The sequence below is a fragment of the Macrotis lagotis genome, chromosome 2, assembly GCF_037893015.1.
Source record: "Macrotis lagotis isolate mMagLag1 chromosome 2, bilby.v1.9.chrom.fasta, whole genome shotgun sequence".
Taxonomy (NCBI): Eukaryota; Metazoa; Chordata; class Mammalia; order Peramelemorphia; family Peramelidae; genus Macrotis; species Macrotis lagotis.
In genome coordinates, this window is record NC_133659.1 from 228,414,456 (window position 1) to 228,442,407 (window position 27,952).

General features: G+C 35.8%; 1 long non-coding RNA gene and 1 pseudogene across 2 annotated transcripts in view; one reads left to right on the forward strand and one right to left on the reverse strand.

Moving 5' to 3' along the window:
* The window catches only part of LOC141512099 (small ribosomal subunit protein uS2 pseudogene), a 109,760-nt pseudogene extending 96,856 nt beyond the window's left edge, over nucleotides 1-12,904 (reverse strand).
* A 5,984-nt stretch (nucleotides 12,905-18,888) lies between these two features.
* The window catches only part of LOC141514333 (uncharacterized), a 45,685-nt gene continuing 36,621 nt past the window's right edge, over nucleotides 18,889-27,952 (forward strand). For both annotated transcript variants that reach the window (XR_012476003.1, XR_012476002.1), the window contains exon 1: nucleotides 18,889-19,013. This is a non-coding gene — a long non-coding RNA (uncharacterized LOC141514333). The remainder of the gene's footprint in view (nucleotides 19,014-27,952) is intronic.

Below are 27,952 nucleotides of genomic sequence, written 5' to 3' on the forward strand. Positions count from 1 at the left end.
AGATTGATTATTCACTCAAGTTATTAAATTGCTCCTGTTTTTTGACATACCTTCTCACATGGGGTAAATTTGTGTTTGGTATTTTCTTAGAAAGATCAGAAACCAATCTACCACATAGCATGATACAATTAGAATTTGAAGGAACTTTAAAAGTTATCTAATCAAATCACTTCATTTAGAGGATTAGGACACTGAGGGGAGGTCCTCTGATCCCATTTTCAGCGATTTTCTTTTCCATGATATTTTGCTGCCCTGGAGAAGTTCAAAAAATTAGATGACTTGTCCATAGTCACCAAGACAGTAAGCTTTAGAAGTAGGATTTAAATCTAATTTGCCTGATGATTTTTAACAGGCAGTCACGTAATGTGGTGGATGCAATGCTGGGTCTAAAAGTCAGGAAGACTCATCTTTCTGAGTTCAAATCTGGCATCAGTCACTTACTAGCTATATGACTTTGAAAAGTCACTTAAGTTCTGTTTTCCTCAGTTTTGTCTGAACAACAATAATAACAAAGGCATTTTATTTTTTTCTTTTATTCATCTATTCCTTCCACTGCCCCCACCCCACACTGAGCAAATAAAAATTTAAAAAATATATACATTCACGGTCCTACAAAACAAATTTCTCCATTGGCCATGACTGAAAATGTATTTTAAGATCAGGACCTCTCTGCTGGAGGTAAGTCAGTTCCCATTTTCCTGATTCAAGGACCAGCATCTAAGCACTGTATCAGACTGGCAATCCATTGAGAAGTAAAGTGTTAAAGAGCTGCCTGAAGTGGAGAACCATCTATAGAATGACTATAGTATTATTAAAGAAAACAACTTTGAAAGGCTTAAGAGTTTTGATCAATACAATGACTAATCATAACTCCAAATTGTTGGATGTTAGAGCAGGCATTTCTAAAGGTGAAGAAAGTCAAACATTTTCAGTGTGGAGATTTGTTTACTTGACTACTTATTTATGGCAAGCATCCCCCCCCCCCCCCCAAATGTGTAAATGTTTGTGTGTTGACGAAGGGGAAGTAGAGTTATAGAGGAGATAAGAGATCTGAACAAAAAAAGAAAAAAGAAAAGAATATTAATGACAGTTTAAAAATATGCCAAAGATAAAAAAAATGACAATTTTACCTAACCAATCTATTTACTAATGCCAACCCCATTAAATAAATAAAAACAAATTTACTGAGTTAGAAAAATAATAATAAAATTCATTTGGAAGATCAAAAGATCAAGAATTTCAAAGAAACTGGGGGGAAAAGATGTAAAGGAAGGAGACTCAACAGTATCATTCCTTATACAGTATTATAAGAGAATTTTTAATATGTAAAATGAATAATTTAAATTATTTTAAATTTAAAGTATCTTACTTAAATAAAACCAGTGTAGCTAGGAACAGAAAGAATATAGAAAACGGTGGGGCAAATTTTCATAGTCAATCTCTCAAATAATATGTGACTGTATGTTGCAGCTCTTTGATTGGCTAAAGAGGCATTCAAAATGTCCTGTCAAATTGTTTTTATCTTTGCCTCTGTGATCATCCTTGAACTCAGGAACTGTGAGAGGAGTGGAAGCTATGACTTCTTGAATTACAAAGCTTCAGAGGGTTCCTTGATATCCTCTCAGTCCAGATCCCTGGTGTGCAGTCACTGTAGCATCTACACTTTGAGGAAGACTTTTGAGGGTTCCCCTCCTAAAGGATACTGAAATGAGGAATCGTCCATAGATGCCATTTTTGGACAGGAGCTTAGTAAGACCAGAGCTAGGTAGGAATCTAGCTAATTTGATACCCCACTGCCAACCCACAGAGATCCAGGTGATGCAAGGGAGAAATTAGAACATAGGTGATGTGAAAAATGTTTGTTCTGAATATACCTTTGAAGTGAATATTCTAAGTTGTGAATAATGGCAATGCATCTTGGGAAATGTGATTCTCTCTCCTCCTCCATGCCACCCACACTTAACCAAATTGGAGATAGAGGCAACATTATCAGATTTAAAATAGTGAGATTTAAGAGGTCTAGGAATATGGCAGAGCTGTGACAAAGGGTAAAGTGAAACCCACAGGCAACTTTCAGTCAAGCTTCCTTGTTTGAAATATATTACTTAGCAATTAAATGAATGGGAGGCAAGTCCCAAGCAGTGGTTAAAGTCATGGAAAACAAGTGTGAACAGAATACTTTCTATAGGTTTCCTTTTCTCCTACCTTTCCCAATTAGGTAGAATTGAAATTCCACATCCCCCCACCCCCTTTCCTAACCCCTACTCGCTTGCAGTCTCATTCTCTTTTTTATAAATGATTTTGTTTCTATTGTCTTCAGGTGAAAGTTATTACTTATGATCTTTGCAGCTATAGGGACAACCCTGAGGGGTTTTCTTAATTTCACAGAATATGGTAATTGGAAGTTCTTTGTTCTAGCTTGCAAATCAGTGTGCCACATTGGGAGTTTATCAAACTACACTTTAGTGTTAGGATTGATTCTATAAATCTAACCAGCAGAACCTTAAAAGCTGAATTCAGGTAATCACTTTAATTTCCCCTACAAGAATGATCTGGTCCTAAGAGACAGAGTAGATAAGAAGAATGGTGAGGCTTCTGCGGGCTAAATCGTTTTAATTTTCCTAGAATTTGGCAATGGGAAGAGGAGAAAAGGGCTAGAGAACATAAAGGAGATCCTGCTCTAAATCTGTTTCAGTGGATAGAGATGGGGATCTTTTGACTCTATCCTTTTCTGGATGCAAAGGTGAACATAAACCAAAGCAATACCATATGCAAAATAAGTATAGTAGTTTGGGGTTCAGAAGGACCAGGAAAGATCTTGTGCAAAAATGATCAAATTTTGAATCAAGTTTTGAGAATTGTAAGAATTGAAGAGGGATCAAATTCAAGGTAGTGAAAATGGATTGTCATGTGTGAGAAACAGAAGGAAAACCAGTTTGATGGGATCACAGAGAACTTGAAGGGGAGTAACCAGTCTGGACACGTAGTTTAGATCCATGTTGGGAAGGACACTGGATCCCAAATAAAAAGAGAAGCTTGTATTTGATCCTAGAGATAATAAGGAGATATTGGAATTTAATGAGTAGGGAAATATGTCAGAAATACAGCAGACTCTTTGATCTGCTAAGGAGAAGTCCCTGGGAAGCTCCTAAGCTCTTTATGGAAAATGGAATCACTCTATCAGAATAAGCACAGAAATTTTCCTGCCCCAAACCCCCTTTTGTATATTCTCTAGGCTCCAATTCCTAGGAGACTTCCTCCCTTTCACTCATACTCTAATCCTCAGTTCCAGACTCCTAGCTACCTGTCCTCAATCCCTGGTTCTGCTAGACCCAGATATAAATCTTCTAGAAAATCCTCATACTTTACTAGTCTGGGGCGGGGGGGTGGGGTGGGATAAGAAGGTCCCTCTGGGACCTCATTGGGTGCCCAATTCTACCTGAGGTAGGGCAAGCATGGGGGAAAGGAACATGTCATGTTGTGATCATTCTCTCTGACTGCTTCATTGTATATCTCCCTTCCATAAAACTGATTTGATTAACTATCTTCTGAACTCCATGTTTCTTTGTATGCTAGTTTTGGTATTCAAAATCTTCACAAGTCTGTATTGATACAAAATGATAGTCAGATCTGTGTTTTAGAAAAAAAATCACTGTTGCAGCTATGTAGGTTAAATCTTCATAGAATCATAGAGTTTGAGAGCTAGAAGAGTCTTCAGTGACCTTCTTGTCCAGTTGAATGTGAAAGGAATCTCTAGCATCATTTGCATGAGATGTTAAGCTATTTGGTTTCCGAAGAGGATCTCAGGAGGAAGAATCCAGCATTACTTGAGGAAGGTAATTCTACATTTAGAGAAGTTTAATATGTAGGAGGATCTTCCTGATATCAAATCTCAATTTGTCTTTTGGCAATTTCTATCTATTGCTTCCACGCAGAACAAGTACAATCCCTCTTCCATGTCACAAGTATTTGAAAGCTGCTATCATGTTGTCTTGAGTCTTGTCTTCTCTAGGTTAAATATCCTGAGTTCTTACAATTGATACAATTGAAGGCCCTTCACTATCCTGATAGTCCTTTTCTGGACATTCTCTAGATTGCCTCTGTTCTTCTCAAAGAAAGGCACCCAGAATAGAACACAATATATCCAATGAAGTTTGTTGAGGCTTACGTTCGAAGGGAGTAGACATCCTCATTCCTGGAAGGGTCATCCTCTTAGGGCAGTACAAAATGTCATTAGCTTTTTTGACTGCTGAAATCACACAGCTGACTTACAATGAGCTTGCAATACACTAAAAGCATTGCATCCCCCCCCCCCAACCAACCTGACTGTCCATCCTCCTTTTTCATATACTTGTGAAATTGCATTTTTTGTTTGTTACACAAGTGAAAGACTACTTTTTTCTTTACTAAATTTCTTTTTAAAATAATTTTGCAAAAACATTGTTTAACACTTTTTAAATGATTAAGTTCCAGATTATCTCCCTCCCAATCTTACTCCATCTATTAAGGAGGCAAACAATATGTCAATCATACATGTGAAATCATTTAGCACATATTTCCATATTAGCCATATTGAAAAAAAGGCAAAAAAAGAATTAATAAAAATCAAGAAAATTATACCTCAATTTTCACTTAGAGTTCATTCTTCCTCTGGAAATGGATAGCATTTTTTAAATATGATTCCTTTGTGAAAAAGGGTAAAAAAATCACTTGTACAAAAATATTCATAGCAGTCCTGTTTGTGGTGGCAAAGAATTGGAAATCAAGTAAATGTCCTTCAACTGGGGAATGGCTTAGCAAACTGTGGTATATGTATGTCATGGAACACTATTGTTCTATTAGAAATCAGGAGGGACAGGAATTCAGGGAAGCCTGGAGGGATTTGCATGAACTGATGCTGAGTGAGATGAACAGAACCAGAAAAACACTGTACACCCTATCAGCAACATGGGGGTGATGTTCAACCTTGATGGACTTGCTCGTTCTATCAGTGCAACAACCAGGGACAATTTTGGGCTGTCTGCAATGGAGAATACCATCTGTATCTAGATAAAGAGCCATGAAGTTTGAACAAATTTCAAGGACTATTCCCTTTAATTTAGGGGTAAAAAACAGATATCTTATTGTCTGATCTTGCTATCTGTTATACTTTTTGTTTCTTAAGGATGGGATTTCTCTCTCATCACACTCAATTTAGATCAATGTACAACATGGAAACAAAAATAAAGACTGATAGATTGCTTTCTGTGGGGGGTGGGGGAGGGAAGTAAGATTGAGAGAAAAATTGTAAAACTCAAAACTCAAATAAAATCTTTAAAAATAAAAAAAAATATGATTCCTTTGGAATTATCTTGGATCCTTCTATTGGTCAAAGTGGCAAAGTCTTTCACAGTTGAATATTATTATAACATTGCTATTACTGCACATAATGATGTCCCAGTTCTTAATTTACTTTGTATCAGTTCAACAAGGTATTGCCAATTTTTTTTTTTATGAAACCACCCCTTCCAGTTCTTATAGCACAACAAATGTGGGAGTTTAGTTTTGTGATTTCATATTCTAATTCTTTCAATTTTTTTCTCATTTCTAAAGCTAACATTTCTAATACAATATGGAATAATAGTTATGAAATCATATCCCACAATTTGTTCATTCATTCCCCAACTGGTGAGTCTCCCCTCAAGTTCCACAAACAGAACTGCTATAAATAATTTTTAATATATATGTCCTTTTCTTTTTTTTAACTCTTTGGAATATAGGCCTAGTAGGAATTTTGTTAGATCAAAGAGTATATACACTTTTATATCTAGAATGATTAGACCCATTAATTTATCTATTTTCCCTCATCTCTTCAAGCATTTGTCATTTCTAATAAGTGTGGTACCTCAGAGTTGTTTTAATCTGCATTTCTCTAATCAATAATGATTTAAAGAATCTTTAGATATGATTATAGATAGCTTTAATTTCTTCATCTGAAAATTGCCTAGTTACATCCTTTGACCATTTATCAATTGAAGAATAACTTGTATTCTTATAAATTTTGTTTTGTTTTGTTTTGTTTAGATTTTTCAAGGCAATGGGGTTAAGTGGCTTGCCCAAGGCCACATGGCTAGGTAATTATTAAGTGTCTGAGACCGGATTTGAACCTAGGTACTCCTGACTCCAAGGTCGGTGCTCTATCCACTGCTCCACCTAGCTGCCCCTATTCTTATAAATTTGACTCAGTTCTCTATATATTTTAGAAATGAGTCCTTTATCAGAAACACTAGCTGTAAAAATTGTTTCCCAATTTACAGCATTCCTCTTAATCTTGGTTGCATTGGTTTTATTGCAGCAAAAACTTTTCAACTTAGTGAAATCAAAATATCTATTTTGCATTTTATAATGTCCTCTATCTCTTCTTTGGTCAGAAATTCCTGTCCTTTCCATAGATCTGACAGAAAAACTATTCCTTATTATCCTAATTGGCTTATGGTTTCACCTTTCAATCTAAATCCTGCACCTATTTCAAGCTTATCATGGTATAGGATGTGAGATTTTGGTCTATGTCTAGTTTCTGTAGTCTATCTTCCAGTTTTCTCAGCAGTTTTTAATCAGAGTGAGCTCTTATCTCAGAAGATGGAATATTTGAGTTTATCAAACAATAGATTATTATGGTCATTTACTATTGTTTCTTTTGCACCTAATCTATTCCACTGATCTACCACTCTATTTCTTAACCAGTACCAAACAGTTCTGAATTGACTGATGCTTTATAATATAATTTTAGATGTGGTATGGCTAGGTCACCTTCCTTTGCATTTTTTTCATTAATTACCTTGATAGTCTTAACTTTTCTTCCTTCATATGAATTTTGTTACTATTTTTTCTAGCTTAATAAAGTAATTTTTTGGTAATTTGGTATGATGCTGAATAAGTACTTTAATTTAGGTAGAAGTGCCATTTTTATTATAATAAAAATAATAATAATTAGCTCAGCCTACCCATGAGTAAATGATATTCACCCAATTATTTAGATCTGATTTTATTTGTGTGGAAAGTGTCTTATAATTGTTTTCATGTAGTTTCTGAGTTTGTCTTGGCAGGCGGACTTCCAAGAATTTCTTGACATCAACAGTTACTTTAAATGGAATTTTTCTCTCTATCTCTAGCTACCGGACTTTGTTGGTAATATATAGAAATGATGATGACTTATGTGGGTTTATTTTATATCCTGCAACTTTGTTAACAAAGTTGCTAATTGTTTCAAGTAGTTTTTTAATTGATTTTCTAGAAGTCTCTAAGTATACCATCATAAAATCTGCAAAATGTGGGAGTTTAGTTTTGTCATTTCATATTCTAATTCTTTCCATTTTTTCTCATTGCTAAAGCCAACATTTGTAATACAATATTGAATAATAGTGATGAAAATGGACATCTTTATTTCACCTCTGATTTATTAGGAATGTTTCTAACTTATCCCCCATTATATGTAATGTATGTTGATCGTTTTAGATAGATATGTTATTCATTTTAACTCCATTTATTCTTATACTCTCTAGTAGTTTTAGTAGGAATGTATGCTGTATTTTGTCAAAAGCTTTTTCAGCATCTATTGAAATAATCAAAAGATTTCTCTTAGATTTATTATTGATATAGTCAATTATACTGATAGTTTTCCTAATATTGAACCACCCCTTCATTCCTGGTATAAATCCTATCTGATCATAATATATTATTCTAGCAATAACTTGCTGTAATCTCTTTGCTAATATTTTATTTAAATTTTTTTCATCGATACTCATTAGGGAAATTTATGTATAATTTTTCTTTCTCTGTTTTGACTCTTCCAGGTTTAGGTATCAGCACCATATTGATGTCATCTATGTTTTCAAATAGTTTGTATATCCATAGCCATATGAAAAATTGCTCTAAATCATTAATTATTAGAGAAATGCAAATTAAATTTTCTCTGAGGTACCACCTCATACCTCTCAGACTGGTCAATATGACCAGAAAGTATAATGATCATTGTTGGAAGAGTTGTGGGGAATCTGGAACACTATTACACTGTTAGTGGAGCTGTGAACTCATTGAACCTTTCTGGAGAGAAATTTGTAACTATGCCCAAAGGGCAACAAAAATGAGCATACCCTTTGATCCAGCAATACCACTACTGGGTCTATACCCTGAAGAAATGATGAAAAAGTGTAAAAATATCACTTGTACAAAAATATTCATAGCAGTCCTATTTGTGGTGGCAAAGAATTGGAAATCAAGTAGATGTCCTTCAAATGGGGAATGGCTTAGCAAACTGTGGTATATGTATGTCATGGAACACTATTGTTCTATTAGAAACCAAGAGGGATGGGAATTCAGGGAAGCCTGGAGGGATTTGCATGAACTGAGGCTGAGTGAGATGAGCAGAACCAGAAAAACCACTGTACACCCTAACAGCAACATGGGGGTGATGATCAACCTTGATGGACACGCTCATTTCATCAGTGCAACAATCAGGGACAATTTTTGACTGTCTGCAATGGAGAATACCATCTGTATCCAGATAAAGAGCCATGGACTTTGAACAAAGTTCAAAGACTATTCCCTTTAATTTAGAAAAACAAACCAGATATATTATTGTCTGATCTTGTTATCTTGTATACCTTTTGTTTCTTCCTTAAGGATGGGATTTCTCTCTCATCACACTAAATTTGGATCAATGTACAACTTTGGAAACAAAGTAAAGACTGACAGATTGCTTTTTTTGGGGGGGGATGTAAGTTTGGGGAAAAATTGTAAAACTCAAATAAAATCTTTAATAAAAAATAATTTATGTAGAATTGGGATTAATTATTCTTTAAATGTTTAGTAGAATTCACTTGTAAATCCATCTGGCCCTGGAGATCTTTTCTTAGTGAGTTCATTCAATTTCTTTTTCTGAAATGGGTTTTTTAAAGTATTTCATTTCTTCTTTTTTTAATCTGAGCACTTTATATTTTTGTAAATTTTCAAACATTTCATTGAGATTGTCAAATTTGTTGACATACAGTTGGGAGATCCCTTTTAGGAAGTGACTGGTGAATTCTTTCAATGACTATTTTGCTCTCTGGATCTAGGATATCAAAGCAATTTTCCTTGATGTTATTTGGGCAAATTTCCTTGATGATATCTTGAAAGATGCAGTTCAGGTTCTTTTTTTAATCATGGCTTTCAGGTAGTGTAATAATTCCTAAATTATCTCTTCTTGATCTATTTTCCAGGTCAGTTGTTTTCCCATTGAGGTATTATACATTTTCTTCTATTTTTTCATTTTTTTGATTTTGCTTAACTGATTGTTGAAGTCTCATGGCATCATTAGTCCCCATTTGCTCCAACCTATTCTTCAAAGAATTATTTTCTTCAATTAGCTTTTGCATCTCCTTTTTCATTTGATCCATTTTATTTTTCCTTTGCCCAATTGTATCTTTACAGAATTTATTTTTTCCTGTCATTTTTTTTGTGCATGTTTTTGCAAGATGTTGAATTTCTCTTGCATTTCTTTTCCCAAATTTTCTAATTGATTTTTAAAAATCCTTTTTGAGCACTTCCAAAAAGTCTTTTTGAGCTGGTGACCAATTCATATTCTCCACTGCAACTTCACATGTAGTGCTTTTTCCTGCCATCCTCTTTTGAGATTATGTTTTGCTCATACTTATCTCCAAGGTAACTTTCTATAGACCCTGATTTTCTCTGACTTTCCTTACTCATTTTGAGTTATATTACTGAGCACTATCCCAAGGTTCTTGTGTTGGAGGAGAAGCCTGCTTACAGAGGTGTTCAGAACCATACAATACCTGTTCACTGATCTGGCATCCTCAGCTTTGGGAACCTCAGGGGGTTGCTCACTGAACTGACTGAGTTAGGAATGCTAGAAGATGGAGCTTGCTCCCTGGACAATCTGCATTAGAATACCAGTAGCTTGCACATTGGGTTAGGCCTTATGTGCTGAGAATGCTAGGGGCTTGTCCTCTGGGCTGAGTTGTCAAGTAGCACCTGCTGAATGGGGGTCCAAGATAAACCTGTGTTAGAATTCTCCCATCTGGCCTGCTGTGCAGTTAAGCTGCTGAGCCCAGATTCCAGGGGCCTCACTGGAGATCTCTCCTGTAGCTGAGAACATCAAGTTGGTTCCTACCTTATCCCTCCCCCATGCCCCAAGTTTTCTGATCCTGCCCTGGGCACACTCATGCTTCACCCAAGACAGGCCTTGCTGGAAGATGCTTCACTCTGTTCTTTTGTGGATTTTGTCACCCCCAAATTATTGTTGTTTATGAGGGAAATCTAGGAGAGCTTAAGAAAGTTCTTCTCTACCATTTTGACTCTACCCTCCAATTTAAAGCATTGCATTTTATTTTATTTTTTTTTCATTTTTAACATTTTATTTGTTTTCCAATTATATACAGTAGTAATATGTACCCATTAGTTTTTACAAGGCTCTGAATTCTACAATTTCATCCCCCTCCTCCCTTTCTCCCCCCAGAAGGTTAACAGTCTCTTCATTGTTTCCATGTCATACATTGATGTAAATTGAATGTTATAAAAGTAAACATAAGAATAAACATAGCCCCCCCCCCCAAGAAGATAGGAAAACTCAAGAAGAGAGAGAGAGAAAAAAAAAATTGTACTTCAGTCTGTGTTCAGATTTCAATGACTCTGTCTCTGGGGTGAGTAGTTTCCCTATCATAAGTCCACTAGAGAAGCTGCTTCAATATTTTTCCCTCAGTTGCTATTACTAACTGTCCCTCCACTCTATTCCTCCCTACTCTCATGTATTCTATTTTCTCTCTCTCCTTTCATCCTGGCCCTGTCCAAAAGTGTGTTGCACCTGAGTACCCTTTCCCTTTATCTTCCCTCTCTTCTATCACCTATTCCCCCTTTCCTCCCCCCATTCTCCCTCATCCCATCCTTTTCCTCTCATCCTTTTCCAGGGCCAGACAGATTTTCTCACCCCATTAAGTGTGTATGTCATTTCCTCCCTGAGCCATTTCCAATGAGAATGAAGGCTCACTCATTCCCCCTTGCCATCCCCCCTCCCCTCCATTGAAAAAGCTTTTTCTTGACTTATGTGAAATCTCTCAGCTTCTTCATCATCTCCTTTTCCTTCCTCCCAGTACTTTCCCCCATCGCCCATTGACTCCATCCCTTTACCACATCATACCATTATATTCTGCTCCTTCCTATGTCCTATCTATATATGCTCTTTCTAGCAGCTCTTATAAATGAGAAAGTTCATATGAGTTATCAAGTTCTTCTTCCTGTGCAGGAATACAAACAGTTCAACATCATCAAGTTCCTCATAGTTAGTTCCTCTCTTCCACTCCCTCTATGGCTCACTGGAATCCTGTACTTGGAGATCAAACTTTCTGTTCAGCTCTGGTCGTCTAGATAGGAAAGTTGGAAAGTCCCTTGTTTCATTGAAAATTCAACTTTTCCTCTGAAAGAGGATGTTCATTTTTACTGGGTAGTTGATTCTCAGTTGCACACCAAGATCTTTTGCTTTCCAGAATATCATATTCCAATCCCTAAGAGCCCTTAATGTAGATGCTACCAGATTCTGTGTAATCCTGACTATGGAGTCTCAGTAGTTGGAATTGTCTGTTTCTAGCAGCTTTTAGAATTTTCTCTTTGATTTGGGAGTTTGGAATTTGGCTATAATATTCCTGGAAGTTTTTCTTTTGGGATCCCTTTCAGGGGGTGACCAGTGAATTCTCTCGATTTCTATTTTACCTTCAGCTTCTAGGATCTCAGGGCAATTTTGATGTATTATTTCTTGAAAAATGAAGTCTAGGCTCTTCTGGTCATGGCTTTCAGAGAGCCCAATAATTTTCAAATTATTTCTTCTGGATCTGTTTTCAAGGTCAGTTGTTTTTCCAGTGAGATATTTCACATTTTCTTCTAATTTTTGGCTTTTTTGGAAGAGTTTTATTTCTTCCTGCTTTCTTGCAAAGTCATCAGCTTCCTTTAGTTCCATTTTGCATTTGAAGGAGTTATTTTCTTCAGAGAGCTTTTTTACAGCTGGCCAATTCTGCTTTTTAAGGCATTCTTCTCCTCATTTGCCCTTTGTTTGGCTTTTTCCATTAGGACTAAACTGGTTTTTAACATATTGTTTTCTTCAGTATTTTTTGGCATATCTTTCACCAAGTTTTTGATTTGGTTTTCGTGATTTTTCTGCATCACTCTCATTTCTCCCCCCAATTTTTCCTCCACCTCCCTTAATTGCTTTTTTTTTATATTTTTGCAAGGCAAATGGGGTTAAGTAGCTTGCCCAAGGCCACACAGCTAGGTAATTATGAAGTGTTTGAGACCAGATTTGAACCCAGGTACTCCTGATTCCAGGACAGGTGCTTTATCTACTACACCACCTAGCTGCCCCCTTAATTGCTTTTCAAAGTCTTTTTTGAGCTCATCCATAGTCTGAGCCCATTTTCTATTTCTCTTGGTGGTTTTGGATATGGAAGCTTCAATTTTGTCATCATCTGAATGTGTTTTCATCTTCTATGAGACTGAAGTAATTCTCTATGTTCAGATTCTTCTTTTTCTGTTGTTTACTCATTTCCTCAGCCCAAGGCTAATTTACAGCACTTTCAAGGCTTTGGGGTTGTTTATTTTGGGGGAGGGGGACACCCCACTGGGACCTTTATTCCTTCAAGGTCTTATGCATTCTAGCCCTGCTTTGATATGTAGATGACCACAGCACTGCCCTCTGCCCTGGGGCTATAAGGTGGATCCAGCTATCTTAGTATGGAGGTCCAAACTGCAATATGTGAGTGTAGGCAAACAGGAGAGTCCTACCCCAGGGAGAGCTGAGAAATCACTGCAGACTTCCCTTACTGTCTCTGGAGATGCAGACTACTTTCTCCCGATTCTCACTGCAGGCTCTGCAGCCCATGCTCCTCATTCCACACTCACCCAGGTGCAGCAAAGTTCTCTCACTGCCCCTTCAAGCTGTTGTGGGCGATCTGTGGGCTACGCTGGGCTGGACTTCCCTGGGCTGGGCTGCACACAACAGCTTTTTTTTCCAACCCCTGGTCCTGGTGAAACACACCTTTCCCATGCAACTTCTAAGTTATCTTGAACTCAGTCTTTCTGTGTGTTCTGCCCTGCCAAATTTTGTCTAGAGCCATCCTTTGTTTTTTGAGAGTTAGGGGATTGGAGTTCTTGGAAAATGCTGCCTTCATGCTACCATCTTGGCTCCACCCCCCCCCCCAAAGCATTTTAAAATGTGAGTATATATAGCTTTAATTTCTCTTCTGAAAATTGACCATTTATCAATTGGAAAATGGTCTTTTAATTAAATTTGAGAATTATAAATCTGAGAAATTAGAACATTATTAGAGAAACTTGCTGTAAATTTTTCAATATTATTTCATTGTCTATGGTGCTTTTAGTAAAATATAGGTTCTCTGCTTTTCTCTTTCAATTAGGTCTAATTTTGCTTTCATTTTGTCTGAGATAGTGATTGCATAATAGACTCTGCTTCAATCCTTCATTTAACTCTGGTTGTGTCTTTTGGCTACAAATGTTTTATATAACATATTGTTGGATTCTGTTTTACAATCTATTTTGCTATCTACTTCTATTCTATGTGTTAACTCATCCCAATCACATTCATAGTTATGATCATTGTTTATCTCCCTCCATCCAGTTTTCCTCTGTATACCTTTAGCTCTTTTTATCCTGTCCTTCCTCTTTGCTTTTGATTCTTCTTCCACAACATGACTAATATGGATCTATGTTTAGCATGGTTATATGTGTATAGCCTATATTAGATTGCTTTCTGTTGGGGGGAGGAGGGAGAAAAATGTAAAATGAAAAACCTTGCAAAAAATGATTATTGAACAGAACCAGAAGAATATTGTATACCCTAACAGCAACAAGGGGATGATGGTCAACCTTAATGGACTTGCTCATTCCATCAGTGCAACAATCAGGGACAATTTTGGGCTATCTGCGATGGAGAATACCATCTGCATCCAGAGAAAGAATTGTGGAGTTTGAACAAAGACCAAAGGCTATTACTTTTAATTAAAAAATTCCATTATCTGATCATGTAATTTTGCTATCTCTTATACTTTATATTTCTTCCTTAAGGATATGATTTTTCTCTCATCACACTCAATTTGGAACAATATATACTATGGAAACAATGTAAAGACTGACAAATTGCCTTCTGTGGGGGGGGGGGGGGCGGGGAGGGATGTGAGATTAGGGGAAAAATTGTAAAATTCAAAGTAAACAAATTGATAAATTTAGAAGTTAAAAAAGAAAAAACAAGAAATGATTGTTGAAAACTACTATTGTATGGCATTAGAAAAATAAACTATTTTTATAAAAAAGTCTCTCTTCCTTCAAATTTCTCTCTCCCCATATCTTCATTCCCTCTTCTTCCCCATATCTCTTATCTCCCTTTTGTGTAGGCTAGATTTCTATATTCACCTGACTCCATACAGACACACTACACTCCCACATTCTTCCTCTTTGAAGGATTCTGATGAAATTGAGGTTCAAGTCTTTCTTAACCTTGTCCCCCCATTTTCCTCTCTACTATAAAAGCTCTTCCTTGAACATTTCCTTTATATGAGAATATTTGTCCCTTTCTATTTCTCGCTTTACCCCTTCTTCCAGTATATCCCTTTTTTCTCACACCTACATTTTTTTTTGAGATATATCAACATAAGCAATTCACATCTGTGCCCTCTCTCTGGGTCTTCTCACTGTCTTAGTAATGATAAAGTTCTTAGAAGCAACAAATAACACTTCCCAAATAAGAATATAAAAGTTTATCTCTTTTGAGTCCTTTAGCATTATTCTTTCATATTTACCTTTTTTTTTTATGCTTCTCTCAAATCTGTTTAAATTTCAGATTTTCTATTCAGGTCTGTTTTATTTTTTTTATCAGGAATGCTTAAAAGTACTCTATTTTATTAGATATTCATTTTCCCCTGAAAGATTATACTCTATTTTGCTGGGTAAGCTATTTTTCGTTGTAATCCTAGTTCTTTTTGTCTTTTAGAATATCATATTCCAATTCCTCTGTTCCTTTAAGGAGGAAGCTGCTAAATCTTGTAAGATCCTGTCTGTGACTCCATAATACTTGAATTGTTTCTTTCTGACTGCTTGCAATATTTTTCCTGGACCTTGGAATGCTGGAATTTGACTTTAATATTCCTGGGAGGTTTAACTTTGGAATTTCTTTCAGGAGATGATCAAGGGATTCTTTCAATTTTTTCCTCTGGATCTAAGATATCTAGACAGTCTTCCTTTATAATTTTAAAAATATCCTATCTAGGTTTTTTTTTTGGATCTTGGCTTTCAGATAGTTCAAATAATATTAAAATTATCACTCCTGTCTATTTTCTATGTTAGGTTTCTATTAAGATATCTCATATTTTCTTCTACATTTTTTGTTTTTTCTCTTTTGATTTTGCTATTCTTGAAGTTTTATGTACTCATAAACTTCTCCTTACCACATTCTAACTTTTAAGGAATTATTTACTTTATTTGGCCTATTCTGCTCCTAAATGAGTTATTTTATTCAATGAATTTTTTGCCTCTTTTTTTCATTAGGGCAGTTCTATTTTTTAGGTGATATTTTCTTCAGCATTTTATGTACCTCTTTTTTTAATCAAACTTTTAATTCTCTTTTCATAATTTTTGTATATCTTTCTAATTTCTTTTCCTAAATTTTCCTCATCTCTTTAACTCTTCCAGGAATTCTTGCTGGTCTTGGATACAACTAACACTTTCCCTTGAGGTTTTGCTTCTAGTTTTTTCACAGATGTCTTCTTTTAAGTCAATGCCTGGGTCTTCTCTGCCTCTGTAGTAACTTTTTATGATGAAGTATCTCTTTTGTTGTTGCCAATTTCCCCAGCCCATTTACTCACTTTGAGCTTTGTGTTAAAATTGGGCTCTACTTACCTGGGGATGGAGAGTCACTGTGCCAAGTTTCAGACTTCTTTCTGCTACTGTTTTCAGAACTAGTTCTGGGAATCTAAGTTTTCAGTACATCCAAGATGATATTCTCCTGGGAAAGGCATGATCACTGCACACCTGTTCTGTGCTCTTATCTGTATCCAATGCTTTGGTACAGCCATGCTTTGCTTCATCCATAAGTGCTGCATCCAGAACTTTGATCTGATCCCCTGGCCTCCTGCAGTCATAAATGCTAGTATATTTTGTTGATATTTTTTGTTTTTATATAACTTAGAACCCCACCCTTACTCCTATATTCTTTCTCCTTCCCCTTCCCTGAGACCAATTACTCATAACAAAGCATTTTAAAAATAAATTTATTTATTTTTCCAAGTACATGCAAAGATAGTTTCAACATTTATTTTTTGGTAAGGTTTTGAGTTTTATATTTTTCCCTTCCTTCCTTCCTTCCTTCCTTCCTTCCTTCCTTCCTTCCTTCCTTCCTTCCTTCCTTCCTTCCTTCCGTCCTTCCTCTCTCTTTGACAGTGAATAATCTGATATAGATTATACATATATAACTAAAAACAAAGTATTTTTAAAAAAGGGAAGCTCAGGGTGGCTAGGTGGCACAGTGGGTGGCTAGGTGGCACAGTGGATAAAGCAAGGGCCTTGGAGTCAGGAGTAGCTGGGTTCAAATCCAGTCTCAGACACTTAATAATTACCTAGCCGTGTGGCCTTGGGCAAGCCACTTAACCCTATTTGCCTTGCAAAAAAAAAAAACCTAAAAAAAAAAAAAAGGGAAGCTTAAAAAATCAGTAAAGCTTCTTAATACCTAAAAAACCTCTTACATTATGAGCAATGCCTCCTCACTTCTGGAAAAAGTTGTGGTAGCAGGGAGTGTTTTCTCAGATCTCTTGTTTGTGGATTATAGTTGTTTTTGATACTGCTCTAACAGTTTCAATTATTTTATAGGTTGTCAAACAATCCATTTACATCGTTGCACTCATTTTGTATGTTGTTTTCCTGCCTCTGCTGATCTCACTTTGTATCAATTCATGTATTCTTTTCACGCTTCTCAGTATTCATTTGAGAACTTTTTCAACATATCCTTTACTTTCTACTATATTTGATCTTAAATATTTCTGTTATATCTTAAATACCAAATCCTAATAAAAAAATAATCACTACAATTTTTTCATAGTAGATTGCTTCTCTTCTGATCCTAGGTGTATTAATTTTTTTTTGTACAAAAGTTTTTCAGTTTCATTTAATCAAAACTACCCATTTCATTTTTTATAATGGTCTCTAATCTCTGTTTGGTTATAAATGCATCTCCTACCCTTAGCTATGAAAGGTATACACAATCTGCTTCTCTTCTAGTTTTTTTAATGGTGTTCTCTTAATATTCAGATTACATATCCATTTCAAATTTATTGTGAATTATGGTACAGTATGTTTATTTCTGGCTAATTCCTGCCAGTCTGCTATCCAGTTTTTCCAGCAGTTCTTATCAAATGGAGTTCTTTCTAGGTGATTTATGCTTTTAAATCTAACACTTTATATTGGAATTCATTTATTTCTGATTTTGGTAGATTTATTTTAAATATTAGTAAAATAAAAAAATTTTTAAATGCTATATATAAAGCTTCTATATAGAAGGGTCTTTCTTAATATGATTATATATGTATATACACATATTTATATATTCATACCTATATCACATGCATGCACACGATATATATATATGTGTGTGTGTATATATCTGAGTCTAAAAACTAGCATTATTAGTCAATTAACAAGCATTTTCTCAAGTGCTACTTTGCACAAAACATGTGCTTGCATACAAAAATAAAAATGAAAAGAACTTCTTCTGAAGAAGTTTATAAGAAAGCACATACATGAACAAATATATATGGAATTAATGCAAAATAAACAAAAGGTAGGGAAGATTGCAACTTGTTTTCATTTTTGTATTATCATGGTCATCTAATTGGCACATAGCCAGCACTTAGTAAGTATATGTTGAATTGGATTGTTACATACCAGCTATGTGATCATGGGCAATTCATTTAACTTCTCAGTGGTACAGACAAGTCTGTACCAATAATTACAAGATAATACACTTATGGATAATTGAACATTGGTCCATTTTAACTCCCAAAGTGAAGCTATTGGCAAGATCCAAATGCAGAATAATAAAACAGAAGTGGGGAAAAAAGATTTCTTCCTTAGCCAACTGTCAGAAATTCATATTTCTGAAATAATGATTTTTTTATTTCTCACTTTATTGTATGAGATGTAATTGCTGTTCCATAACTTCCAGAGGCTAATAATTGTCAATCAAAATGAAAAATTCATAATTTCAGTCTGTTCCAGCATGGCAGGAAAGTCCATATGGTCTTTAAATGAAGGGAGCAGAACTTGTGGTTTAGTCATGGCCCCATAATAACTACTTTCCTGATCATAGTCACAGCTTGGGGGAGCAGAGAGATTGGATAAGAACTCTGCAGGTCTTTGAACCACTATTAAATTAGTTAACACAAGGTCATTCAGGATTAAGAAGCAGAGCCAAGAATTGAATCTATATCTTCCAATTCCAGGTTCAGTCTTCATTATCTTTTCCATAGTAACACAGGGAGGGGCCCAAAATGTAACCTGCACCATTGGTACTTTTCTGATTGGGAAGGGGCAGTGCTAGTTACCTGATCCCTTGGGATTGATCCTTACCCATGTGGTCCAGGGCTTTGTGTAACCTATTAGGTAAAAATTGCTTTACCTAGGTCCTTGGTACAGTGATATCCCTAGATCTGATCTAAGTGGGTAGAGGCATATAGGAAGTTCTCAAGGAAAGAGAAATCATGAGACTGCCCTTGGTGAAGGAGGAGGAAGGAGGGAGGAGGGGCCAGTGCAGTGAAAACTGAACTGGACTGTGAAATTTCCTTTTAAACCAAGTAATAAAAGCAGATCTTCTGGTTTACTTTTTTTAAGGTATATTTTTTTCTGTGGTATTAGGGAGCTATATTTTGTTTGGTTTTTCCTGGAAACTAGAGAGCAGGAGATGACCCTGATTTGCCTTAAAGACCCAGGTATGTTTATAATGACCTCAGGGCTTGGGACAAGTAGCTATAGAACATAATTTTGCCTCCTTTTCTCCTTTCTAGGACTCCCTGCCCTTCTTCCCGCTTTGCTTCTAAAGTGTTTTTTTTTTTTTAAAAAAGTACCAATGTAGAATTCTATCACATTGTTGGTGCTCAGAGAAACCTTAGGCAACAACAGGGGAGTCCTCCTGTTCCTCCTTAGCCTGGGGTCTGGAATTTCCCCAGGTATACTGAGGATTAGCTTCCTGGAGAACAGTTTAAACAGGAACAGACTTACATGTCTCTCTCTCTCTCTCTCTCTCTCTCCCTCTCTCTCTCTCTGACACACACACACACACACACACACACACAAACGTGCTCGCAGAGGCTTATACACTCAAAAAAAATTTCTCTTCTCTCAGGAGCACATGTCTACACTTCATTGGAATCTAGTCCTGTGATCTGATTGCTTTTCTGGTAGAGAGATATTTTCAGCTTCACCAAACCTCCTCCCTTTGTCTCTGTTCCTCTCTTATCCTCTCCCCTTTCATCTCCAAGATCTTTTGAAAGGGCTTTCTTTTGATTAATATTAACATTGTGTACAAGTCTCTTTGCCTACCATTGTAAAGGGCAGTTTCTCTTTTCAGCAGAGACATTGATCACCTGGTAAAATACAAGGGGACAGAATCAATTCGAAGTTGAAGACAGCAGGTGTTGATCCTTCAGTTAGGATTGTTTGGAGATATATATATATATATATATATATATATATATATATATATATATACACACATTATGTTTATCCACCCTCCCTTCCTCCTCTCTCTCTGTGTCCCTCTGCCTCTGTCTCTGTTTTTCTAACTCTCTCTCTCTCTCTCTCTCTCTCTCTCTCTCTCTCTTTCTCCCACCTCCTGCTCCTGCTCCACGGTCATTCAGACTCTCAGCTCTTGTTTTGGGCAAGCAGTTTGAGGAAAAATTGCTAGGAGTACTGAAATGCTCCAAATTACCTGTAAAACAATGATATAAAAGCCAGGTAAGGGCTCTCCCTCTCCTTGTGCTTGCTTCCTTCTCTTTCCTTTCTCCCTCTCTTGACATTTTCCATCTTACAGGTTCTTTTTTTTCTTCCTACCTCTGGTTGCCAAGGAAACGAGCTATGGGGCCCTCAGCCAGGAAGCTGTTAACTTCCTTTTGAGGCTGGTTGAATATAAACATCCCTTTCAGTCAAAGAAGTCGGGCAAGGAGTTAAAAACCAAAAGTGGAGGCTGAGATGGAAAGAAGGGGGTGGGAAAGCATAATAAAATAACAACAAATAAACATCCCAGTTGTCAGGAATTTAAGAAGCTCTGTTGATCAGATCCTCTAGCCTCCAATTGTAAGAGCTGCATTTCCTCCCTCCCTTACAGAACAATTAGTCACCAGGAGCTCCACCCTTTCCATACACATATATTTCATTGCAGGCCTAGCTCCTTAATTCCTTGGTAAAACAGAAAAAAAAATCTCTTTTCATAGTCAGCTCTCTGCCCTTCTGGAGCCTTTAAGGTTCTGGCTACAAGGTTTCAGTGACTTCTATCTGGAACAAGAACTCAAATCCTTGACCTAAACTATTTTAACTGAAACTAGTTTGATTGGTTGAAACAATGAATTCCTGGGGCTGTTTTACTGAATTTGTGTAACTAAATAATTTGAGTGTTATATGGAATTTCAGAAGTGAATAAATACTGGATTTTGGAAGTTAAAGATCATGGTTTTTGAATCTCAACTCCAGTAGCTATTAACTATGAGACCTTGAACTAATCACTTAATCTCTGGAGGGGTCACTGATGTCTGTGGCTATAAAATAAGATTATTCTACTTAATCAGGAATTCTTTTTTTCTTTTTAAAATTTTTTTTAATAATTCCAAACATCCCCCCAATTACATACAATGATAGTTGTCAACATTTATCCTTTTGCAAGTTTTTGGGTTTCATTTTCTACCACTCTCCTTTCCAATCCCCTTTCCTTATTGCTCATCCTCTCATGGTGACTTATTTTGTCCAAAAGATGCCTTTTGCTGCTCTACCACTGGATTTCAACTGCCTTTACTCTTTCTTTCCCTTAGCTTCTGCTAACTACAGTGATACTTAAATAAACCTTCCTGTCCTTAAAATTTCTTCTGGGTCAGAGTCAGTCTTTTGCATGAATTCTTGCATGTTCTATCCTAACCTTTAGCTGGCTACTTTTCCCCAGCATCAACAACAAACAATCTGATATAGGTTGTACATATATAATTGTGTTTAACCTAATTCCATTTTAGTCATGTTGTGAAAGAAGAATTAGAACTAAGGGGGGAAAAGATGAGAAAGAAAGTAAAAGCTTAAAACAAGTTTTTGACAGTGAACATAGTATGCTTTGCTGTACATTGAGGATCCAAAGTGTTTTCCTATGAAAATGAATTGCATTTTTCTTAATAGGTCTCTCAGAATTATCCTTGATGTCTGAACTTCTAAAAGTAGTTAGTGGGTACAATGTTCTTGTCTGGCTTACTTCACTTAAGCATCAGTTCATGCAAGTCTTCCATGCTTTTCTAAAGTCAGGCTGCTTGTGATTTTGTTTAGAACAATAGCACTTCAACACATTCCTATACCATAACTTGTTCAGTCATTCCCCAATTTCCAATTCTTTGCCACTTTTTTTGTTTAGGTTTTTGCAAGGCAAATGGGGTTAAGTGGCTTGCCCAAGGCTACACAGCTAGGTAATTATTAAGTGTCTGAGACCGGATTTGAACCCAGGTACTCCTGACTCCAGGGCTGGTGCTTTATCCACTGCATCACCTAGCCGCCCCTCTTTGCCACTTCTAAAAAGAACTGCTATGAATATTTTTGTACATGTGAGTCTTTTAACCTTTTTTATGTAGATCAGGAATTCTTAACCTTTTTTTATGTGATACAATTCTTTGGTCATAAGTGAAGCTTAAAGTCTTTAGAATAGTGTTTTTTTTAATACATCATTATACTTGTACTTATATAGCACCACTATGTATCAGGTAACATGTTAAGCACATTTCAGACATTATCTTCTTCGATCCTTAAATTAAAATGCATAAGATTACAAGGTCAACTAATTATATTGAAATGTTCATCAAACATATTAAAACAACAAGGTAAAATAGTAATATATCTAATAGGTCTTTTTACTAAACACTGATTCCAAAGTAGTGATGAACATAAATGATATTTGGAGGTAACTGCAACAACAGTAATGATAAGAAAACAACTGCACTTTCAATTGAAGATAATGTTAGGATATTATTAGTAGTACTACTTTGGTTAACTACATAATTAAAGGAAATACTAAATTTCAGTTTCAGAATGGATACCATTCCAGAGGCAGGAAGAACTCATTTTCTTGAGTCCAAATCTGGCCTCAGACACTCACTAATTGTGCAAATAATTTAATCCTTTGTCTCAGTTTCCTTATCTGTAAAATGAGCTAGAGAAGAAAATGGCAAACCACACCATTATCTTTGTCAAGAAAATCACAAAAGAGTTCATGAAGAGTCAAACACAATTGAAATGACTAAATAGCAATCAAAAAAATGTTCTTTTTTTTTCAAGTTCATGGACCCCCTGAAATCTGTCTTCAAGAGCTCTGTGGACTCCAGGTTAAAGACCCCTGAATGATATTCTCTATAAAATACTTCCTAACTCAAAATTCTATGATTTAGTGTCTCTTGTCCAGAGAAAGGTTAATCTTTGTCTTTCATTATTCTTCCTTCTTATGACCCATTAGGCTTGCCACACAAATTAATCAAGAGATGAGGTTTTCTTGTTTGTTTGTTTATTTTAGGATTTTGCAAGGCAAATGGGATTAAGTGTCTGAGGCTGGATTTGAACTCAGGTATTCCTGACTCCAGGGCTGATGCTCTATCCACTGAGCCCAAGAGATGAGTTAAGTCCCAGGAACTTACTAACATAGTTAAACTTAAAAATAAATAAAAAATTTATTTAGCTAGAAACTAGGGGAACAACCACATACACAACATAATGAAGAATTCACTTTTTCTATGAAGTCTTGTTTGAGGGGCACTTTACTATAATGGATCTATGAGTACAGATCTATATGAGTACTTACTCCATGAAATATTTAAATCCCTCCACAGTGGATAAAGGGATGACCACCATCCTCCCAGTCACCTAGACTCACAATCCTAGTGTTTTCTCAACTCCTCCTAGCTAGTCTGTTGCCAAATGTCAATTCTACATTCACAAGATCTCTTCTAGATATCTCCTTCTTCCCTCTGACACTAACACCATTTTGTTTTTTGCAAGGCAATGGGATTAAGTGACTTGCCCAAGGTCACACAGCTAGGTAACTATTAATGTCTGAGGTCTGGATTTGAACTCAGATCCTTATGACTCTAGGGTCTATGCTTTATCCACTGCACTACCTAGCTGACCCCCACTGACACCATTTTGGGACAGACCTTTATTATCTCATGTCTGGGCTATTGCAATAGCCTTTTGGATGACTGAACCTTCTTTCTCACTATCCCAATTCATCCTTCACTCAGCTACCAAAGTTATCTTCCTAAAACTTGTCATTCCCCTACTCAGTAACTCCATTGACCCCCTATCAAGATAAAAAAATCCTAGCTTTCATAACATAGTGACTTCTGACTGTTGTAGGCTTCTTAAATTTTCCTACCCTCCATATTCTCTATGATCCAGTGACACTGGCCATCTTGCTGTTCCTTGTACAACTATTGATTATACATTTTCCCTGATTGTCCTCCATGTCTGGAATACTCTCCCTCCTTACTCCTACCTTTATGGTTTCCCTGGGAATTGTTCAGAACTCAGGTAAAATTACAACTTCTATAAGAAGACTTTTCAAGTCCCTCTTAGTTTTGGTTGCTTTAAGATTTTTTAAGATTGTTTTTCATTTATGATATATGTGTGTGTCTGTATATATAGATAGATAGATAGATAGATAGATAGATAGATATCTAGATAGATATGGATACAGATATAGTTATTTGCTATGTACAAATAAGATTTTATATATTGTTTATATAAATACAATATATTCATATATATTCATACACACATATATATACATATATATATCTTATTTGTACATAGCAGTTTGCATATTGTTTCCCCAATTAAAATATAAACTCCTTGGGTGCAGGCATTGTATTTACCTTTTTTTTGTATACCAGTGCTTCTCACAGTCATTGACACCTGGAAAGCACTTAATAAATCCTTGTTGACTGAAATAATTGTTGTACGACTATGGTTGTATGTTTTTTTAATTTCTCAATGCTTCAGGTATGTCTATAGATAATGTTAGGAGTTCACGACCTATGACAACAGGATGAGTTTTCTTATTAGGAATTTCCTACATGAATGAAATCACAGGTCTTGAACAACAACAACAAACCCTCCATATAAAATATAATCAACCCATTGGAAGTTTTTTTCCTATTAGTGTCTGAGGAGTACCAGTGTGTAACTCATTATGTCCATAAGTTGTATCAGAGGATCTGCATTTAAATTCTTCCTTTGTCTTGTACTCCCTTTATAAGCTTGAACAAGTCACTTAATCAGTCTTGACCTCAGTTTCCTCAACTGTAAAATGCAGGAGTTGAACTGTTTAAGTTTATGATCTGTTATATCTTTTATTTATTTATTTATTTATTTTTAGGTTTTTGCAAGGCAAATGGGGTTAAGCGGCTTGCCCAAGGCCACACAGCTAGGTAATTATTAAGTGTCTGAGACTGGATTTGAACCCAGGTACTCCTGACTCCAAGGCTTTATCCACTCCGCCACCTAGCCACCCTGCTGTTATAGCTTTTAAATCTAAGATATGTTGTATCTCAATATATCACCATATATAACAGCTGTCCTTTTTCTGTTAAATGTGACCTCAATAATAATTTTGTAACCTGGACACAGAATCCAATAAAGCTCCTGCACCTCCTCTCTTCCTTCTCTCTGACTGATTCACTGGTCTGCACTAATACTGGCAAGCAGGTACTTACTGGTAGTGGTGAGGAGGAAGAGTTTCCTATTGTTGTGGCCCATTGTCACAGCACCCTGCAACCATTCAGTTTTAATATCTTAAGCCCATGATACTGATGTGGAGAAAGGTATGCTACTACCCTTTACTGCTGTCGCTCTTTAGTCCCCAGTGGTGTGCTCCCCCTACCCACAAAGTCATTCATGATAACTTTGATTTCAAAACAAAGATATTTATTAAATAATAAAGTAAAATCAAGACTAGTCATAACACTTATTCAATAGAAGGCAAGAACAATATTTTAGTAGGGACAGAAAATTACCACATTAAAAAAAATAAACTGTGATTTTTTTTCCATGAAATTATTGACCTGTTTGGGAGAAACTTTAATTTCATAGAGATAAATATGCTCTTTTGGTTCTTCAAGCATTTGTGATTTAATTAGATTGACTATTCCTCCCACTGAGACAGAGTGCAACCTTTCTTTGACTTAATAAACATTCTTTGAGAATTGATGTTGGCAATCTGCTTTCTAAGCTTTGTGAAACTGGTTCTTGAACAACAGAAAGCATATTGATCCCTAGTGGAGTTGTACATGAAGCCTCTTTAGCTTTCTAGAAGCTTTCAAAGACTGGATTTTTAAAGTAGAACTTCTGAGAAAACAGGGTCACCACTGTGATACAATGGTATACAATGTGTGATACAATGCCATACAAAAATGTGGTAGGTCTGTCTAGCTTCATGCAATGGTATTTCACTCTAGCCTCTGCCTCCCACTCAATACTTGAATATTTAACTTGGGGTCTTGGCTCCTAATTTGTGAAAGTTATTCAAATATGTTGGGTTCAAGTTCCATAGCTGCAGTTTGGCTTCTCTACAATCTTTGCTCACCCTATCCCCACCTTTCTGTTTCTAGTTGTGAACCATAATAAAAATCAAACTATAAAATAAACTATAAATGACCTACGGCTTCATTTACCATATTTATAACTTACTAAACATTTTTGCATGTGTGTGGGGCAGGGGGGCTTATATTTGTAAATGTACACATAAATTTGTATAATTGCTCTCTATTAGATTGTAGACTCTTTGAGGGAAAGTACTAACTTGTTTTTATGGCTTTGGATCCCCTGTACTTAAAACAATGTCTGACACACAGTAAATGCTTAATACATACATTCATTTATTCTGATGGGGAAGAAAAAAATAATCCATTCTTGCAACTTAGCCAAATGTGTAAGAACCACATTACTTATAAAATAAGCAAACATCTGCATGAAAAGAAGTTTTTGACAGTTAAAGTTATTTTTATTATATCAGCAAAAAAACTTAACTCCTCCCTATTTCCATGCAGGTATCAATTAACATTTTGTAGTAATTGTGAAACAAATAATGAAATTCGAAAACAATATTAACACAAAAATTTTTAGTTGCAGTTTTAAGAATTACTAACGCTAGAAATCATTGTTGCAGATGTCTTCCTGAAATTAACAACTTCCTCTTTTAGTCAGATGCAAAACAAAAAGGATATCTCTCCATTTGTTTGAGAAAAACATGCCCATGAAATCCCTTTTAAAAATCTAGCTATCCCATTCTACCTTGTAAGAAAAAAGGGAGCCAGCTACCTAAAGGAGCAAGGTAACCTGAGGGGGAAACAGGAGGCAGCATGAACCAGGAAAGTCAAACCATCATTACTGCATCAACTATCACTTCTCACACTTCAATAAAGATAGTTTAAAACCCTGAACCCAAGAGCCTTGTGAATAACAATGCCCAAAAGGTCACCTGTTTTGTTCCTAGTTCAGATTCCACAATCATAAAGGAGCAGTCATTAATGAAATAGGTCCCTCCTTCTTTAACATCAAAAACAGTAACTGCTGACCAGCTGACTGGTGTACAAGCCTACAAGCCCTTGGGAGAGGTATTGCACTGCAAACTATCAGTCATAGTTCTGCTTCATCATTTCAGTAAACAATCCTTATAGAGATGCAGGCTGGTAATTACTTCTGCTGGTGCTGCAATCACAACAGAAAAGAAAGTTCTCACCACCAAAGTCTTTGGCACTTTAAATTAGTTCAACATCAAAGACTGATATGATCTTATTTTGGAAATGACATTTAAAATTAGGCATTATCACCTGTTTTTGCCACCACATATTAAGGAACATGTCTCCTTTCCATCTGACTTAAGACTCCCCCATTAGAATGTGAGTTTTTTGAGAGCAGGTACGATTTACTTTTTAAATGTGACTTCTGTTCAGCATAGTGCTTTCGTTGCAAATAGTAAGCACATGATATAAATTGAGTCTTCATTCATTCATTACCTACACTCTCAATTTTCTTTTAAGTATTTCATTTATGAATGATTGATTAGATCTTCATTCAAGAGAGACAATTCAGACAAGGAAATGTTATAATAATAATTCTTAATTTTTATAGCACAATTGAGATCTCAGTGCTATATGCTTTCAAATTCCCTCTTTTTTGCTGAGCACAAACTAAATCAAATACAGATCTCATCTGTACTTGCTCTTCTCATCCATTAGGCTGCATACTATAGCAGCAAGAAACATTATTCTAGTTAGTTTAGTATAGATCTATAGTTTCAATAGATAAAGGAAGTTACCTTTGTACATTGTTTTATTTCTATGAAACCTGGTCAGCAAAATCTAGCTAAAAACAGAAAGTCATACCTAATTCAGGTTAGCTGTAATGCATAGATTTTTTTGATCCTGAAATTGCAGATTTTGTGGAGAAGCATCTATTCTTCACTCTGAAAGGTAAATTTTCTCTTTGGATAGGGGAAAAGTTATCTATATTGTCATCCTATCCCTCCATTACAAACAGCCTGCAAATGAGCAGAAATCTTTTTTGTATTTCATGGACCCAGTTTTGAAAAACTTTGATTCTTTTTTTTCACTTTCTTTTTTTTTTAATATTTAATTTT